At 48.0% G+C, this 9,091-nt stretch overlaps 1 protein-coding gene across 10 annotated transcripts in view; it reads left to right on the top strand.

The window, feature by feature from the left end:
- The first annotated feature begins 806 nt into the window (after window positions 1-806).
- Window positions 807-9,091, top strand: part of ST6GAL2 (ST6 beta-galactoside alpha-2,6-sialyltransferase 2) — an 83,399-nt gene continuing 75,114 nt past the window's right edge. For 6 of the 10 annotated variants that reach the window (XR_004301191.1, XM_032419209.1, XM_032419210.1 and 3 more), the window contains exon 1: window positions 1,680-2,085. The gene's annotated coding sequence lies outside the window, so the exon portion shown is untranslated. The other 4 variants (XM_032419212.1, XM_032419214.1, XM_032419211.1 and 1 more) reach the window with 4 other exon arrangements.

Below are 9,091 nucleotides of genomic sequence, written 5' to 3'. Positions count from 1 at the left end.
CCATGCTTTTGATTGAGTACAATGCATTTTGCCCAGTTTTAGTTGGAAGGCCCGTGACGTTTTAAATTTCTGCAAGCCTTTTGAGGGTAGGAAAGAGATTTTATTCACCTTTACATGTCTGCTGCTGGACCCGGAGTCCCCAGCACACAGTAGGCACTTGAGAATACTGAATGAATTGGCTATCTAGGTAATTGTTTTATTCTAAAAATCCTTAATTAGTTAAATGAACGTAATACAAATTTTAAAATGGTATATTTAGTGAAGGCTTTGTGTCTTCAAAATGTTATTAGCCCCTGCAGGGACCTGGGATGGAGAGGACAGCGGGTAACTCGTCCCTCTGGGATGGATGGGCACTATGTGGTAATATCACCCACCTTAACCTAGTTCTACTTGGGGGCTCCCCCACACTTGTACCGCTGTCGGTCAGGGAGAGGAACCATGGAGGGGGCAGCGGGGACCCAGCGCCACCGCACGCACGCGGAGAGCCACGTTGAAGTTCAAAGGAGCGTTTTTATCAGCAAACAAAGGGCGGCGCCGTCTCGGGTCCCGGGACCAGCTGCGGCCGCCCGGGAAGGGCAAGAGGGCCGCGGTGACAAATGGACATTCCGCACGCGAGCAGACGGACACCCGATCTGCGGCTCCCGCCGGCCCCACCCACCGGCTCCAGCTGCCGGGCCCACAGTCGCCACCCGCTCCAAGCGCCCAGCGAGCAGCCTGGGGGCGCCACGGTCCCGAGAACTTTCCCATCCTTTGGGGACAGGGGCCGGCGGTGGGGAGGGGCGGGTAGGTGGGGGCCTCTACGGAATTCCTTCCCCGGACGTGGTGGACTGCCCTTCGCAAGTGGAAGGTGGCTGGTCCCCAAGTCCAATTCCGACCCCGGGCGCCCCGGAGAAGCTCCCGGGAGTAAGGACCTGGCGGTCGCGCGGGAGGAACAAAGGGAGCCAGCGGGCCGGGGAGGATGTTGCGCTTCCCTGCGCCCCACCCGGCCGGCTCGCGGGCGCTGCCTCCTGCGCAGGTAGCCCGGCCTGCGGCGCGGCGGGAGGGTGTGTTCAAGCGGGGAACACAAAGACTCACTTCCGCGGGGCCAGGCGCCCAGACTCCCCTGCCCGCCACTCACAGCCTGTTCACATTCTTGCATCCCTGCCGCCCGCGGGACCTGCGTGCCCGCCGGCTGCCCCACTCGGTGCCGGTGCAGGTAACCCCCGGAGGAACTAGGGCTGGCTGCAGACGGCGGCCGGGGAGAGGCATGCCTTTTTAGGCAGCCGCGCCGCCCGCGCCGCCCCACGCAGCCCGAGTCTGCAGTCGCTTTCTGCCAGAGGCAGGGTTCCGCGCGCAGCCAGGGAGCGCCCCGCCGTGCACCCCGCCTGGCGGGCCGGTGGCGCGGGGAGCGGATTGTGCAACTTCCCAGCTCCCGGCGCCCGGCCGCTAGGTGAGCCGAGGCCGGGAAGGGGGAGGACGGAGGCGCAGGCGGAGGGAGGGGGGCCCGAGGCGGGCGGAGGGGACGCGCGGAGCCCGGGGGCGGGGCGCGGCGCGAGCTCAGCGCGGGGGCCGGGAGCCACCGCCTAGCCCCGGGGCTCCGGGCCGCGGTCCCTCCCGCCGCCAGCGCCGCCGCTGCCGCGCTGCCGGGAACAATGAGGCGCGCGGCGCGGGGCTGAGCGCAGCGCAGCGCCGGCCCCGAGGCCGAGCCACCAGCCGCGCCTGCAGCTGCCGCCCGGCGCCGAGCGCCTCTGGCCCCGGGCAGGTGATCCCGCAGGCCTCCCGGGACGCGAGCGCGGGTCGTTCGGGGGTCCCGAGGTGGCGCGGGGAGGCTGCTCCGCGGAGGTGAGGGCGGCCACCAGCAGAAGGATCTGAGCCGCGCGCGCGGCGTCCGCAGCCCCTAAGTTCCGCGGCGCGCCTCCGGCGCCCCCGGCCCCAGGTCCCGGCTCCCGCGAGCGGCCGAGGGAGTGTGGGAGCGCGTGGCGCGCGCGCCCGAGCGGCTGCGGGGGAATAAAATGTGACACGCACGTCTCCGACTCCAACGCCGCGCGGCCGGGGAGCGCCGAGCACAGCGGGATCGGACGCTGCGAGGCGCGGCGTCCGGAGAAGGTTGGTCCGAGAGGGCAGGGGCTCGGGCGGTGGGGCGACGTCTGCCTCGGTGTCGCCGCAGCCTGTGCGCTGCCCTGTAGGGAGTTAGGCTCGGCGACCAGGAGCCAGACCTTTGGGGGGGGGAACGTTGAGGGTTTTGGGGGAGAAGCAAGACATTCTTCGAGAGGGTGAGCGAACAGGAGGGCTTGAGCTTTGGGGACGGGCGGACACAGTTGTGCTCCTGTGGTTCAGTCAGTGAAACGGCGATCTTTTATTTTATTTAATTTGGCTCTGGGAGGGAATCGAGATTTTTAATTGCCTTCCTCGACCCCACCCCCATGCAAAACTGCACTTCTTAAAGCGTAAAGTGTGTTCTATTGATCTCTAGTTTGCTGTAGCTATAATGTTTAGGGACAGAAGGTATCCTTAGAATCCCAGATACCCGGGTGTTAATTCTTACGCACTTGCACGGGGGAAACTCTTGCTTTTAAGTTGTACTTTTCGCCGTGTATAGAGAAGACCTTTGGTTCATTCTTTTGGGTAAGCAACGTTAACACCCATTTCTTTCGGATTTGACGGTGCTGGGGCACGGAGTGAAGTTAAACTTGTGGCTCGCAGCAAGTGATGCCTTACAAAGCGAGCTGAATAGCTGTGTTTGGAGAAGCCCTGCTTTCCAGGAATTTAAATGAGACTTTTTGTGGTTGCCTTCCAGGTCTCTCCTCCTAGTACCATATTTGTTTTGTCAGGCTGAACTTTCAAAGCTGTTTTATAATCCGAGAAGCACTTTAGGAGAAAAGTAATGCTTGGCTGGTTTTTTGTGAACTTATTTTTACAGGGTCATGCTGAAAATTTGACGAGAAGCAAACCATATTTGGTTGAAATCTTTGTTTTCTGTGCCTTTTGCGTTCTAACAGCGAAGGGGCTTGCTGATCCTCTGCGCGGGGCACTGGCTGCTTGGGTGAGGGTATTGTTGGAGCACTTGCCACAGATTTTGTGTTAAGTGCTTTGTGCATTGTGCATATTTTAAAAAGCCTCATGCAGGTTACTTGATAATTACGTTTTTTGGAATTGGGCTCAATATATTTTGCCATTTTGAAGTAATTGTGACTAATGAAGAATTTCAAAAATTGAAATGCTGTATGTGATCATGTTGTTGCAAATTTAGGATTAACACTTCCTTTAAAAGATAAAATGATGTGTGGCCTTGAACTTATTTTTATCCACTTTCCTTCTCCCATTATTTTTCTGAAACTGACAGCCAGAATTTTTGCAGCACTCCAAGGCTTGCATTTCCTACTAAAGCTTGAGAAAAACTGTTGACAATGGTGAATGAATATTATGATCAAAATGGAGACCTAAAACCTATTTTAGGTTTAGCAACCTAAAATAATAGGTGAATTGCCTTGAATTTTACAAGTACGTTAAAAAAGGGGCACTCAAACATGTTGGAATCTTGATCCAGTTTTTATTGTGATTGATGTAAATTTTAGCATTTTACCTCTTTGCTTGGTGCAGTTGGAGCTTCTGGAGTTTTAAGTAAAATCTCTTGGCAAAATTGTGATGTGAGCCTCAGCTCTTAGTGGAATTCTGAGCCCCACAATTTAAACAGAAGGTGGAAACTGTTGGAGAGTGGTCAGAGCAGAGGCCAGCATTTGGTGGGTTTCTTAGGTGATGCAGTCTATCTAGGAAGTAAAGATAATGAAATGAAGATATGCAGACTGGAGGGTTTAAGGCTGAGATAATTTAACGTCTAAAAATAAGTGAATGGGGGCACCTGGGTGGCACAGTGGGTTAAGCGTTCACTTGACTTTGGCTCGGGTCATGATCTCAGGGTCCTGGGATTGAGCTGTACTCACCGAGGAGTCTGCTTGTCCCTCTCCCTCTGCTCTTCTACCCAATCACACACTTGCTTTCTCTCTCTCTCTCTAAAATAAGTAAATAAATCTTTTTTAAAAATGTATACGTATGAATAGATTTATTAGGCAGAGAAGGGCAGTCAATCAACTATGCTCACTTTCTGGTGAGGACAGTTAAGAAAGAAAGGAAGGGTTTATGGGGCGCCTGGGTGGCTCAATCATTAAGCGTCTGCCTTCCGCTCAGGTCATGATCCCAGGACCCTGGGATCAAGCCCCGCATCGGGCTCCCTGCTCAGCGGGAAGCCTGCTTCTCCCTCTCCCACTCCCCCTGCTTGTGTTCCCTCTCTCGCTGTGTCTCTCTCTGTCAAATAAGTAAATAAAATCTTAAAAAAAAAAAAAAAAAAAGGAAGGGTTTATTTACTCTGGGGGTGAAGACTTAAGTTGGGGCTAGGGGAGGATTTGTGGTCAGCCAGCCACATATAGGTTAAATAATGAAGTGGTTGCTGAGAAAGTCCTGGAGGTGCTTGTTTCCAGAGATTTTTCCTGGGATTCCCCTCTTTCTGAGATGATTTAAGTGTGTCTCTGATGTATTGCTTATACTAGCTGCAGTTGCATACCGTAGGTCCAGAATGTACCCAAGCGTTTGTTTGCCAAGTGCTGCTTAAGTCTTTCCTAAAATGACAAAGTCATCCTGAGGTTTCTGCGTCTAGTGCCTAGATCAAATAAATGATGAGTTCCTTTCCACAAACTTGGAAATATTTGCCCTGTGAGAAACTGAGTTGATTTTCAGATTTAATGCCTCATTCCCGATATTTCTGAATAAAAATATCTTATGCGTTGATAATGGGGACAATCTTTTAAATATTCACCTTCTCTTTAATTGTAATATGTTTTTCCCCCTCCTGGATCTTCTGTTATATGATCTTAAATTTTGATTGGTTAAGTTAAATGAAATACTTCATTCGACTTGCTTAAATGTCTAAGCATAAGTAATAGGTGTATGTTAAGTTTTAAGTTTTTAAGCATTGAAAGCTCCTGCTCAAAAAAGAACTATGGGATGAAGTTTACCACTGACTGTAAGAGAAATAATTACATAGAATCAGATGCTAATTTTGGAATCAGGAAAGTGCAGGTACACATTTACATAGCAATTTTCAATGTTCTCAACAGGTTGAGGTCAAGGTCAAGGACTGAGGATGCTGTGGAAGTTGACCAGCCACTGTCAGTGGATAAACTTCAGACTTTCAGTTTATTTATCTGACATTTTTCTGAAAGCCCTCCTTCCTACTTTTTTTTTTTTTTCCTTCCTACTTTTGAAAGGTTTGTCTGTAAACATTATTAAGTACACAGGGCACAGACAGGAGGATCAGAGAAATATGGATTTGTTACCAAATCCCATCCTGATCTGAAATTCCAAGTCCTCCCCCCACGCTGAATTGATGGGGAACCATTGCAATGCTTGGAACCCCCCCAGCCTGTGGGTGAAGTGGTGGATTTCAAGGGTATGAGGTGTGAACTGGCAGTCCTAAGGCCTTCCTGCTGCTGGGTAAAAGCGGGTTACTAGCAGTTGCCTGGCCACTGTCTTCACTTGGCCAGTGGCAGGTTCCGGGCCATCTCACAGTGCCACGTCCCTTGTGATTTGGGGAGGAAATGCTCTCTGGATGGAAATGGCATCAGAGAAAGGCTACCCCCCCTCCCCTCCCCGGGATTCCTCTGCACAGAACTGCTCTGTGTCCCTTCTGGGTTCTGCTGCCTCCTATGGTCTTCCCTAGGAAAGAATTCTGAATTTGAAGTAGACGTGGGCTCTAACAAGCTCCTTGGAAGGGTGTGTGGGTTAGGTTTGCAGTTTTGCACTGGACTTTCTCAGAGAGCGAAGAAGCAGCAAGGAAATCTCTTGGCCAGCGCCCCCAAACCTGAGTCCTAGGGAGTGCTGTCCCTTCAGAGTAAGTCACTGGAGCAAGTCTGAGCCTTAGGAGGGCTCGGTTTCCAGGGCTGGGAAATGAAGCCATACACAGATTAAATCATCTCCAAGGTGGCGTCTCTTGCTGGGATTCCATGCCATTGACTCTTGTATATTCTTGCATACTTAACAGTGAATTCCCCTGCTCAGAAGCGAATTCCCCTTTAGTTAAACATGCTGGACATCCCTTCAAAGACCATGTGGCCCAGGGGAGAGTAGTAACTCAAAGAATAGTAAGAGCGATTGCTTCAGACTGACTATGGACTATACTCTGCCACTTGCTCTTCATAGCTTATCAAAGTACACCTTAGCCACAACCCCGGGGTGGATGGTTATCCTCATTTTACAGGGGAGGAGACTGAGCCTCAGAAAGATGAAGTGCCTTCCTCAATATCCCATACTGGGAGAGTGGCAGAGCTGGGTTTTGGACCTGGGTTTGTGTGTTTGGAAGTCTGTGCTGTGGAGATTGCGCTCAGACTCTATGGAGGAGCAAGCATGACACCTCTGGTGGTCATTGTCCTGGGGCCAGAGAAGGACTGTGCCCGTGAGCTTTCATGTCTCAGACCATGGCCGAGCTTGCTGGACGAGGAAGATTGTATCGGATGGAAGGGGATGGCAGGGGCACTCATCAGGCAAAGCCCCCCATGGATTCACCGGAACCTGGAAGCAGAAAGGGGCATGAAATGCAACCTAAAAATGGCCCCCACAGGTGAGCCTATCTGGGCAGTCGGTATTAGAATGAAAATCAGGCTCCTATGAAGGGTGTCTTTGCAAGTGAAATTTCCAAGGAAAATTTTAAGCTAAGATTTGAGAAAATTATCCCGACGCTCTGAGTTATTAGGTCAGTGAAGAGAGCAAGCTCAGAGAGTAATATCTCGGGACATTTAGAAATATATTGGCTAAAGCATGAGAGAATACATTGTAAAGAAAAATCCTGCGATATCTTGATTATAAGCTGCTGTTTTCAGAAGTTTATAATTCATACATTAAGTTCTACTCGAGGCTGCTCCTAGTATTTGAGCCTGAGAGGGAAATGCGTTATTAAATTTAAAACAATTGGATTTCTGTGTTCAAATTATACAAATTTTTCAAGTAGAGGTTCTTGCATGTTGGTAATTGTGGTTTCTAAAATGACTTAGCTTTAAATTAAATTTGGAAAAGGGTAAATCTCTTAGATAATCTGAGAACTTTCATTATTCAGAGATAAATTTTAAAAGTAGCTTTCTCGAAAGTGTAGTGATGACTTTTCTGAAAGATAAGTATATTATCATGTACTAAAAACCTGTATTTGTGCCTCTGACCATGAACCAGTAGAAAAAAAAAGTACAGTTAATACTGGATTTGCTTCTTAAATGATGGAGTCAACCCAGTTAAGCTATAGAACTCTAAGTGCATGATTGAATGGATGGATTTGGTTGAACTATGAGAAGAGGGATCTTGCTGTGTAAATTATATTTTAGAATTAGGAAAACTATATCCCCCATACAGAAAAGAGAACTGTCTTTAAAAAGAACATGCACACACACGCACACATGTACGCACATACATGTGCAAATACAGAAGGAATATGTCCCTGCATTAATAAGGTTTGCCTTTCGTAATTAGGAGTGGGAACCTGAGTTAGGATACTTACACATTAATTGTTGGGATTCACAATTGTCGAGTAACAAAATCAGGACTTAGAGCCCTGACTTTCTGACCAAGAGAAGAACATTCTTTTTCCTGTATTCATATCTCTGAGAGAATTGCATGTTCCAAATTATCAGTGGCTTGCTCGAAGGTTATCAAAACATTTAGGGTTTAAACTTTACTTTTGATTTATTATTAATAGGATAGATATGGGAAAACACACTTATTTATGTGTGTGAGTGTGTGTATCTATAAGTATTTACAACAACAGCATCTTCAAGGTACCTTTGGTGGTTTGCAGAATGTTTTTGACTGTTGACACTAACTCACAAGGGAGGCCCCTTCAGGCAGGGCAGCCGGGAGAACCGATGTGGGGCCCTATACATTAGTTAGTTATTTGCTGGGATGAAAGAAGTGAAGCCATGAAGCCATCTGAAGTTGGCCAAACAGTGTGTGTGACTTAGTCTCCCTCTGAGAGAACAAATCCCTATTTGAAGTTACCCTGAATTGTAATGACCTCTGCTCTTTAAATTTTAGGTAAAATAATTAAGACAATAGCAAGCTCAAGTGTTTAATTTTTTTAAAAAAACATTTGATACCCTCTGGTGCTCAAGGTATTTTTTTGGAGCAATTTATGAATAATGGGAAGCTGACCAGTGCAACACGGTTTACTTTATATTAGTATATGTGTATCTGTATGTTTATAATATGTATGTAGGTATCTGATTGACATTTTTCAAAGGGCAGTTTTCTTCCTTGGAATCACAGTGTCGTTACAAACTATGGTCCTCTGCCCTATGTTCAAAATTAGTAGCTGGGAGGGTTGAACCAATTAAGTAATTTGCCCAGCTAAATACTTGATACTTTATAATAACATTCAGAGAGTGCCATTAAATAGATTGCTTCATTAACTATTTGAGGTGGGGGAGTTTCAGAAACTGACTTGATAGTAGTAGGAAAACGTCTAAAATGTGACTTGAAAATAATGGGAGCGCTTCCGTAAGTTAAACCCAAATATGTCTCTACTGGCCATACTCTGTAATTTTCACATAATTAAAACATATCGTTAATATATTATAATCATACCCCAGTAATACCCCACATATTACTGTGTAATGCATACACAGAAAGAGCAGAATTAATTTTTGGTTTGGGGGGTTTTCACTGCTTTCATGACTGGTAAGCATAGTATTAGCTGTAAAGCCAGAAGTGGGTAAAAGAAAACCTTAAAATGTGCTTCATGAGGAGTAGTCAAAAACCTCCTGGAACAAGGAGCCCTTGTTGTTCCTAGATGGTGTATATAACCCAATGATAGCATGGAACTTTATGAGTATAATCAGATGCATGATGGGAAGGTTTTACTGGCAAAACTAAACTCTGCTGACCCCAGAGGGCCCCCAGTGGGTCCCTGCTTCTCAGTTACCCAAATTAGATCTATCTTGAACTCAAGACATTGTATTGAAAATGAAAGGGGAGTTTATAATATACAAAGTTACCCTGCATCATGGCCCACACATTCGGTCTGGGAATTGCGGTATCCACGTGGTGCATAGCAGCATCCCCGAATGCTTAGTGCATTGGT

The sequence above is a fragment of the Phoca vitulina genome, unplaced genomic scaffold (assembly GCF_004348235.1).
Source record: "Phoca vitulina isolate PV1807 unplaced genomic scaffold, GSC_HSeal_1.0 scaffold22, whole genome shotgun sequence".
NCBI lineage: Eukaryota > Metazoa > Chordata > Mammalia > Carnivora > Phocidae > Phoca > Phoca vitulina.
The sequence above is the reverse complement of the archived record's forward strand: the minus strand, read 5'-3'. Positions and strand labels throughout refer to the sequence as shown.